The 11,168-nt window shown below is 31.7% G+C and overlaps 1 long non-coding RNA gene across 1 annotated transcript in view; it reads right to left on the bottom strand.

Annotated features, from left to right (window-relative positions):
• Positions 1 to 6,622: 6,622 nt before the first annotated feature.
• LOC122269572 (uncharacterized) overlaps positions 6,623 to 11,168 on the bottom strand; it is a 63,564-nt gene continuing 59,018 nt past the window's right edge. The window contains exon 3 of the long non-coding RNA XR_006225269.3: positions 6,623 to 6,741. This is a non-coding gene — a long non-coding RNA (uncharacterized LOC122269572). The remainder of the gene's footprint in view (positions 6,742 to 11,168) is intronic.

Genomic DNA, 11,168 nt, shown 5'->3' with positions numbered 1-11,168 from the left:
TTTTGTTATGTGTCATTTTAAAACATCAATTATTAAGTTTCACATATTTTGCTGTTGTTTATATAAAAGTGTTCACATCAAACGCAAAATTATACAGCCTATTTTCATGTGTTGCACAGACGGACATGAATACAAATTAGTTTTAAGAACAGATGTTAGAATTGTCTAACTCGAATCTCAATAACTAATTACAATTTCAATTTTAAGACTGGTTATTTTCCAGGTATAATGTAAGAAATCCCCAAGTTTTTGAAGAAAAAAATAGCAACTGATTTTTGCAGTTAAAACAAAATTTCCTGACAATTTCAGGTCATGCTTTAATCGTTCCTCTGATTCATTGTAATTTACAAATGGAATTAACGAAATTTAATTGTAATTACGAAAAACATAATTAAATCTTCCGTATTTTAACTTGCTTTTATGTAACGTTATATGCGTGTGTTACACAACTCTAAAAATCACATTAAGTCATCAATGATAATTATTAAAAATATATCTTTTTCATGTCAGGCTCTTTTCATGTTTTAAAGCTTTGCGGTCAAAGTCTATCAAAAGCAAAGATGCCAACATGGTCCGCTTTTTGGATATGATTAACAGTTGTGTTGCTCATCCCTACATTTAAATAATTCAGATGTGTCTATTTCCCCATGCCACTTTGTTCGAATTACTTTGTGATGTGCCTTCTAAAGCATTGGAGAAGGGAAACAAAATTATATATTAATTTACATTTAGAAGTATTATTAAGTTAGAATATAAACTTATCAATTTTGTTTAATATACTTTGATATAAGTAGTCTCTTCTTATTTTCAAACCACTGTAGCGGTTGGGGCACTCTTTGTTTAAAGCCTTTCCATGGCGACAAGGTGGTGTCACATCGGATAGGGTCAGTTTTTAATTGTCCTGCCAAAAACCGTGTAAAAAGCAGATAGTGATTCGATTTTTAATTGTCCTTCGGCCAAAAATCATGTAAAATGCAAGCTATATTTTGATTTTTAATTGTCTTAAAGCATCACAGAAAAAGCAACTGTTTCAACATTTTTCTTTGTAAAAACTAGCAGTTAGTTAGAAATGAAGTAAAGCTATCAAAATAAAATATAAGCTACTAACCAAATCATTTAGTTTGTGTCACTTTTTCTAACAAAAAAATGCCAATCTAAAATTTTAGGTTCTTATATGAATATAGCTAATCTTAATATAAAGCCACACTTTACAGATTCATTTATAAAATTTTATGTGTCGAAACACGTTCAATTTCTACTAAACATAATATATAAACACTTAAACATCAATTGAAACTTCATTGCAGAATTATCATCTATGTTACATTACAATGCTTAAAATAATTATGTACAAAGGTTAGGAAACGTGCATAGGATGATTAGACTTTACTTGGCATAAGTATTATTTATTTTTAATCTGATCCAGACCTTTTTTTAACTTAATATTTAGCATAAAATAACGTCAAAAAATTAAAGTTTAATAAAGGTCCTTTTAAATATATAAAGTTTAACTTGGTAAAAACTACATTAATATGTAAAACATGAAATTTTTTCTTTTTCTTTTGCTAAACGTCATGAAAATACATTCGTTTGTGGATGTATATTCAGGATGTATAATCAGAATAGAATCAGAAGTGTAGATATATAATCAGAAAAAAATTACCAATTCACTACTGAACATTATTACTCTAAGCGTTGCCACACATGATAAAATATATGTAATTAATTTATATCACTTCAAATGAGTAAGGTTGAATTTAATCAGTAACTTAACTGCAACATGTAAAGACGGATACAATCAAGTTCAACCTTGACATAAATAATGTTCCATTAATACCTAACTGTATACCTTACTTTACTTTAAAAAATATTTATTTATTCCGTTTCCAAAGATTAATTAAATTGTTCTCGAAAATGTGAAAATCTACAAGCAAATCTTTTTCATTGAGAATATTTTATTTTCTATTACTCGACGGAAAAAGAGCTCTTTTATTTTAACCTCATTTACTTGTATTTCAGATGATATTATTAAACTGAATAAATTGTTATATTTAATAAACTCTTTTCAGAACTAGAAAAAAAAAGAATAAAATATTTGCAAAGTCAGATCAAAGAAGTTCGTCGAACAAACAAAATATGTTTTCTTCCTACAACATTCCTTTTCTTTTCTTTCAAAAGTTGAACGATATCTTCGCAATTAATGAAAATCGATAATAAAATTTTTTGATTTTATATTGATAGAAGGCATGCAGTAAAGGTCAATACGAACTGAACTATTGTTTCCATGTTTATTTTTGTTTCCACATTTATTTCGTGTTTTTATAGTTAACATTAAATAAATGAGTTTTGATAATAATATTTGATGGAGTGGTTTAATTTTGTTATTCAAAGTTCACTGTAAAAGATGTATATAAATAACCAGGGGTCTGTCCAGACATTTTGTGAAAGGTCCGTTTTTCGTGAAAAAATTACTCACATTCTTTCAACCAGGGTCCGCTTTTATGAATTTGTGAAAATAGGGTCCGTTATTGCAAAAAAAAACTTTTTCAAGGAGTTTTTAAATTGTAAATAGATACAAGATTATGCTCAGCACTGTAAAATTATAACAAAAAAAGTTTAATTTTCAAAAATAAACAGCAATTGCTTGTTCTAAATTAGAGATGCAACATACAAATATTTGGCATTTAGCCTATACTGCTCAACGCAGAATATTCATTTCGGACGAATAATGGAAGAATCGTCTGCCGAAGACAAAACTTAATTCGTTTACATCCATCTTTCTTGTTATCTGCCCTGGAAAAGGTTTATTCGATTAACAAAATAATAATGAAGATAAACAAATTTGTGAAGGGTCCGATTATAAGAAAAATCATTTTGTGAAGGGTCCGTTTTTAAGTTAAAATATTTTGTGAAGGGTCCGTTTTTATGAAAAGATATTTTGTGAAGGGTCCGTTAACGGACCCAAATTTCTTCTAAACAAACCCCTGATAACAAAGATTTCTTAAAAAAAATTTGACTATAAATCCCATTTTTAAATCAAGCATTATTCATTGCATACATCTTACATTTACTTTATGTTATTACTAATTGGCAAAATGGTTCTTGGTTTGAATTTCATGGCGTCCTCACTTACCAACTACAATAATCAAGAGTAATAGCAAGCAGTGCGCATGCGTTGCTGTGACGACCGCTGCTGTTAGATATTTTTTTTAAAATTCCATTTTTCACATTTAATTTTGTTATTCATTAAGTGGGTGAGCTTATTTTTGAGAAATGGTATCACAGAGATCCCATAAATACTTCTTGAGTTGTGAATAAAAGAGAATTTCATCATTTGAACGATATTTTTTGTTTTTATTGCTTTAATTAAGAATCAGAAATTCTAAGCTACAGTTCAAACTGGAACGTTTTCAATGCTAATTCAGGTGAATATCACATAAAAAAAGTCCAAACTGATTGACACGGTCCCAAAAGTTAGAGTTGAATCAAGAAAAAAACGATGCCAAGGTCTATACCAGTGGTTTCCAACTGGCTGTCCGGGGGCCGCATCCGGCTCGCGAAGCTTTTTTTTGTGGCCCGCGAACTAAAATATATTAGTTGTCATTTTTTCTAACAATTTTCGTAAATATTCTGTAAGGATTTAAAGTACTTTTCTCTTTAATAAAAACCTAAATTCTTCATTTCTGTGAAATTTAACATACCAATGGTGCAAAAAAAATTATTTCTCAGGTTTTGCATCCAAGAAAATATTTATTCAAATACAAAAATAATCGTGTATGTTGCTCCTTTTTATATCTTATTTTTGTATTTTGTGAATATAATTTAGCGTGTGTGTATCAGAAATTCGCTTGAAGAAATTTTCCGATTTAGCCTTTTGAAGCCACTCATTTTGGACGAAAATATTTACACACACATTTGTAAATTTTAAATAAATATTCTCTGGTGGTTGCAGCAGTCAAACCACAATTTGTCATTGAACATTTTGTGTGCCACTATGTAAGTTTTAATACCAAGCTTTTTAAAGTTTTATATCTTAACAATTAAATATCTGTTACACATTAATTGTTTAATATATAGGTGCACATTAAAGTTATTGTAGCCCAAATTTTTTAACATGCAATTAAATATTTTTAAAAATCTACTTCATTTTTTCATTTCTAATTCAATACTTTTGTTTTGTACAACTTGGTAGAAATCTGACAGTAATATTTAATGTTCCTTCAAACATAAAAGTGCCCTACGTAAAATTTTGATAAAATTGCTACCCGCCATTTGATTTGTGTTTTTAATTGTGGCCCCCTGCCTCATGTAAGTTGGAAACTCTAAGTGTGCTCTAAGTTGTGTGTATGTAAGTTGTGGTCTATACTTACCGAGGCTGAAAAAGCCAAAGAACGTAGACGGGAATACCTTAAGCTGTACACACAAATGGAAAAACGAATGAATTCCATTCGCAAACGCAGCCATGAAACTTGTCCCTCACAAAACTACCAAAGTGGTTGAGAGAATTGAACCCTACCGAAGAGCGAATGGTGACTCTTCGAACCCTTTTCATGCAAATACGAGAACTGGGTGTGATCACCAATTAGGGATAAAAGGATCCATTGTCAACGTATCCAAAAACTTGCACAAGATCGTAGACTGTCTTCCACGCAATATAAGTGAATCATTCACTATTCATGTTAAATTGAAAAGAAAGCCAAGCTTTCAAATCATATTTCACGTATGAACTTGTGAATCCGAAACGGGTGTATGATGCAGCTTACAATCTCCATCAAACACCATTGTACCCATCCGAAAATGTTAATATTGATCTCGATTGGCTGTTCTATGTCTATTCAGTCATCAAAAGAGTTTGCGCAGAATGTGCCTGAGCTGCATTTAAATATGTCTTCGAAATTGTGTATCGAGCAGTTCAGAGATCTCTAATATGAAAACACAAAGTTTCATTTCCAAAAAAAAAATTAGACAACAACCATTTTTGCCAATGGGTAACCTGTGATCGCCTTACAACGATCTCGATTTTCACTTTGCAGTGGATCGTATTTTATATTATTTTATAGTTGTGAATTTTTCCTGGAGTATTACAGGTAAACAAGAAATAATTTTATTAACGCTGTTTTTCAATGTTTTTCATCATAGTATGAAATGATGTTTCTAGGCGAATAATATTCTATTTTTGTTAAGAACTGAGAGTTTTCAACTGTTACTCATGACTGTAAGATCAAGTTTAGCCTATCTAAAGCATGCGATTTCTACGTTTATTTTGCAAATGGCAAAAAAAAAAAGTCAACCTGGAGAGAAGTCACATCTTTGTGAAAATGAAAAGCTTTTGCTTATCTAATTTTTTAATATTTAAAAACTTACTGCAATTCTGAATTAAATGGGCTCATAAAAATTTGTGAAAACTGACAGTGATATTTAAAGTTTTAATCGAGGAGGGAAAATTTCTTCAAATTGGCAAATTTTATAAAATGTTTTCTGACTTTTAAAATATTTAAGTTATTTGTCTGTTCTAAAGCCCAGATTCAAGGCAAGATTATATATGCAGTTTAAAATCATCGCATTTCTTAAAGTGTAGGGCACTTAAACTATGGTTTTTTCATTTTCCTCGGCGACAGAGCACCGATATGTTTCATTAGGAAAACAAGACTGTTTAACAATTATTTGATTAAATGTTCAGATTATATGGAGGGAAGTTGCCATGATGGATTCTGGAATTGCGTCTCAAGCAGATATGCTCCGATAGAGTGGTCACAAAATGGTAAGTACTATACTTTTTAAACATTTCAACCCTATTTATTTTTGTTTAAATTTTAAATGTTAAAACAAAATGTCTTACGGAAAAATGTAGCGAATGAATATATATATGAAGTTTCGGCAATGCATTTGTCTGAGTAACATTGATTAAAGTTTTAAGATCACAGCTTAATTAATGCAATTAAAAACCATTTCAAACCATTGGTGCAGTAATAACCGGTGTAACCACCAGAATTTTAAATGCTAGCATGTCGTTTGTCAGTTTTTGGATGGAGTTCCATGCATGTTGCACCGGGTAAGTTAATGCGGGGATACTTATTGCTAATAGTGGATGAAGTTGAAGTTGTCCAATGATGTCCCATACGTTCTAGATGGGTGAAAGATCTGGTGATCCAGCAGGCCAAGACAGCGTGTCGACATTTTGTAGAGCATGTTGGGTTACAACAACAACAGTACAAATGTGAAAACACCAGGCAATAAAACTTTTTTATTCTGCTTTAATCCCTAGTGAGCCGTAGGCTTCAATAGTGACCCCTAACTTGATTTTTTTTCTATTTCATATTTTACAAGAATTTCAACAATCAGTATTAATGGCATTATATAATTATATTTTAAATCAATATTAAAACATAATTAATATTAATTGACCAAATATGGGCGGTTTGTTAATCAATAGTAAGAAAAATTAAAAAAACATATTAAAAAAACTGACTGATTTATGCATTGTTTAAAATATTGTCTTTGTTGAATTTATTAGTATATGCTAAGCTATGTTTAATATTATTTTGAATAGTAACTCTATTGCTTTAAAAGTGAAATTTCCACATATATTTCAAATAATGTAATGAATAAAATGACACTTCGATAGAGGAAATGAATACTTTATTAAGATCACGTAAATTTAATGAAGTTATTTTATCGGAAATTTTTATCCAAAGATGTCTTTTTCAAGTCAATTTATTTCAAGCTGTTATCCAAATTGATCTGAAAATAAGCAGATATTAGAAAATTTGCTGAAAATAATTCATGTACGAAGCGCAAAACAAGAGAACTACTTTGAATAACTTATGACTAAAGGGGGGTAGAGGCGACCGTGTCAATCTCCATCTATGTACCCCACCATGGAATCCAGTTAACATGTCTTATATACTAATGAATTGGAATTGTATTTTTTTTCTGTAGTACTCCCCCACCAGAATTATGTCTGTCATAGAATTCGATGAACGGATACCACTAGTTGATTCATTGCTGTTTTGTGAGTTGCCGGGAGAGCTGTATTAAGATCACCGAACTTTGTTCACGGTTGCCATTTGCAGTTCTTGTGTTGCCATTTGCAGTCGAGTGTATACATGCCAACATTGTGTATGATCGAGACTGAGCAGCAAACGCGTGAGGAGGTGGAAAAAGTAGCAGTTACAAGTAGAAAGTCAACTGTTCAATGTGAACCATCCATCGAAGACGGCGTATTCAGTTCGAAGTGGGCGTTCTGTCAAAATAGGCGTGTTCCTATCGAAGTGGGAGTTTAAGTGAAGGTAAGTATGTTCACATCATGTCCGAAGGTCACCCATGTGGGGACAATTGTTATAGACAATGTCAACCTTTATCTATGATAAGGTACCCCAACATAGAATCGAGTTAACATCTGTTATATGCTAGTGTATTGCAATTGTATTTTTGTAGCTGTAGACGCACTACAGAACACCCCGTTTTGTAGCGGTAGATACATTACATTTCACCGCTCCGTTGTAGGACTCAATGTTTATGGCTCGAAGAGTGGACCTCAAATATATTAATTAAATAGTTTAGATATTTTACATAATGATAATAAATGATCATTATAAAAAACCATAAATAAAAAAGTAATTTTTATGAATAAATATACCTTTTTTTAACGATTTTGATTCCTTAACCTCAAAATATAGGAGAGAGCCACAACATAGGATATATGGTCCCAATATTACAACATTGAAAACTTTATTTGCTTCAAAAATATACAAATTTTAAATAACAATCGACAGGAATCAAACGCTTTAAAAATAGGCGCCCATCTTCAAGACTAAAATGTAAAGAAACAAAAATGACTTGAAATAAAAAAAACGTAAGTTTGGGAATGAAAAATGGAAAAATAAAGGTGGGAAAGAAATCTAGAAGAAACACAGAAGCCGCGAGAGAGAAAAATAGAAAAAAAAACAGAACAAGAAAAATCACAATGGCCGAGAGGCAAATCAGAGTAAAATGCATTTCCATGCGTTATGGAGAGTTGGGGAGGATCTGGTATCGTTAACAAGGGAATCAGCATTCAAATGAATAAAACAAGATTTCAGGGCATCAAGATGATTTGATTGTGATGGAGGTGAAAATAATTTCCGCAGTGACGAAATTGAATGTATGCCCAAGTTTCCAACATATAAAGTAACCCGCACTTTATACTAAATCATATATTTTAAAACAATATACAACATTTCGTCATAACTATTTCTGTATTCAACTATTCAGGTACTAGGTTTACTGTTGCTTATATTTTAAGTACTAAAGTCTAGGAAAATAACCTTTTCTCGAATAACCTTTTAGCTTCGATACTACGGAAAGTGTTTTATGTCTTAATAGTTAATGTGAACGTAGTAGGAAGTGAAATAATGGCCAATGTTGTTATTGATTCATTTCGCAAAAAATATTCTCACTTGTTAAATTGATACGTTTTTCTCAAAACATTTAACATTTGACCCAACATCACTTCAAAGCGAAATGTTTTTGACAAAAATACAAAAAAAAAAAATTATAATAATAATATTCTTGTATCTCATAGTTTTAAATTAAGAACACACCCCGAAAATTTTAACAAAATCAAATATGTCAAGTATCCAAACCTACTTCGCTTTTTAAAAACTAGCCTTTAATGTTTATTTTATTTTTCTGCTGAAATTGAAACTGAAATTCCTGTCATTTTGTTGAAAGGTTAAACGATATTTCTCGCAAGGGTCGATTTTACTTTGAAAGAATCATTACTTATTTTAACTGTCTGAGAGATTTATTAAATCAAAATGTAGCTATGGCGGTCATTAACTGTTTAATAGAAAAGATTTCATTATTATACTTTCCTAAATAACTCAGTTTTTAAAGTTAAACAGAGTGCTTAGAGTTGGAAATTCCTGTCGTTTTTATAGACTAAGTTCCCATTTACGTGCCCTCAAGTTTCACGAATTCGAGGAAAATGTTTCATTTTATCGCCACGATTTATTATAATTTATTAGTCTTGTAGCTGTAGTTTTAGGGTAACTGATTGAGTGTGCTCGTTATCATGTGTCATAATTTATTAAACTGTTTTTCGAAGGTTCTGTCATTGCATAAAATAAACTATTGTTCAATATTTTTAAACAACTGAACTTATACATTTCAACTTCTTTGCTTTGAAACTGCTAACCATGTTCTTATATTAGTTGTCATGGAAAAAATTGCATTAAAACGGCGATATTTTGTGAGAAAATTTTACTTTTCATTTTCTTTATAATAATGTCACTGTTTTTTTTAAAGTTTAATCTGTTTGTTTTTTTCGTCAACACTTCGAATGACATGCTATTTCATTTCTGCTAGGATTTTGGAACAGTTATTCATGTTTGATTTGTCAAATTTAGTCTATGGTAAGTCAGCGACTTCGATATCAATTATAAAAACGACGCAAATTGTCAGCATGAACCTATAGTTTCATGAAATTAAAACTATTTGTTATTGAAATTTTTTATTTAGAAATGTACTCCAGCACTATATTAGGGTTAGACTATATTTGAGGGTGCCCTTTGAGTTATGATCGCGGTGGATTTCCAAGCTGGGCGATGCTGTTTTATTTATGGGAACGTTTAGAGTTGCGTCTAAATAAAGTGAGTCGATCTTTTTTTTCAGTTCTCAATCCATAAATTTTTGTTTCGATTCAAAATGAATTTTATTGAGTTTATTAATTTTGCTTATATTGTGTTCATTGCAATTTTATTAAGTTTTGGCCGATGTTTTATTTTATAACCGTCGTTGAACAGCCGACCCAATCTTTGGTTTACGACCGCTAATGTTCAACTCCGTAATCTTCTCATTTTGACCTAATCCAGAAGACAAGGAAACTTCTGGATCAGTACCCCCAGAGGAATGATTTGTTATGGAAACATGGAGGACTTTGAGACACGACAAATTTAACGTGCATCAGTCACCATTTACTACACGTCTTCGGACGGCGAGGATCGAACCCACGACCTCTTGGACATGGGCCCAGTGCCCTACCGACCAAGCTATCCCGGCCCCACCGATGTTTAATTGAAGTTTTCCAATGTTTTATTGAAATTTCATAATGTTTTGGCCGCCATTCCTGTCTGCGTGGTGTTCCGCGCGAACAGGAATGCCTCCAAATAAAAATTGCCATTTTTGAAAAGGGGGCATCCTCAAATATATTTTTACCATTGTCAGCGCTCATAAGAACTTTCAAAAATTACGAATTATTTATTGATCTTCATAAATTTTACTGGGGCACCGAAATGGTTAGTTTTAAACAAGTTTAACATTTATTTAAAATGAAGTTATTTGTTCTCAATAAGGAGCAGATAATTCTTTACGACCTGATGGTAAAAAAGCTTTATACTTAACCATGGCTCTTAAATTAGGGCGTTTCTTTTTATTTTCCTTGGAGAAAGAGATTAGGTAGACACAGCCAATACTAAGTGCCTTTTATCAGTTCTTTCTATCATCGAATTTTTTTCACCAATGAAAGTAATAAGGTCTGCATTAAAGTCTCTTACATTTGAGGCAAAACCGTAATTTTAAACCATGTATACCTTTGCCGTAATAAAATCATCTAGGCCTTAAAAGGGATAAAAACCAAAAGGGATTTTTATGGTAAAACTTTATTTTTTTTAAAAAAAAATTCCGCTATTCGGTAAAATTTTTCTACTGAAGTGAAAACTCCGACTTATGCTGCATTTTGTGGGCACAAAAAAATTACTTATCTTTTTTATAACCGTCGTTAAACAACTGACCCAATTTTTAGTTTACGAGTAGTAATGTTTAATTTCGTAGCCATGTGATTTTGAACCCAATACAAAACACAAAGGAACTCCAGGATTAGGTATTGGGAGAAATTTGCTTTCTCGGAGGATTTTTTGCTGGAAGTAACCCGCATTTGCTTTACATGGAGACGAAAACCTCCCATGGCTAGCCTGATGGCAAGGGGATTCCAATCTATAATCCGTCAATTGCTGAGGATATTTTACGTCAGCGCTGTTTTCAGTGCAAGCCGGGTGTGGAATTTGTATAGACCAGCTATCGCTGGGATTCGAACCCAGGTCACCTCATTAGGAGGGTATAGGGAGTGAAAGACCACCAAAACCTCCTATGGTTACCCTGACGGTGATCTCATGATCCGTCTATCACCT

Source organism: Parasteatoda tepidariorum, chromosome 4 (genome assembly GCF_982258835.1).
Source record: "Parasteatoda tepidariorum strain Cologne lab strain chromosome 4, Ptep-v5.0, whole genome shotgun sequence".
In the NCBI taxonomy this organism is placed as follows: domain Eukaryota; kingdom Metazoa; phylum Arthropoda; class Arachnida; order Araneae; family Theridiidae; genus Parasteatoda; species Parasteatoda tepidariorum.
This window is presented reverse-complemented; position numbering and strand designations above follow the sequence as displayed.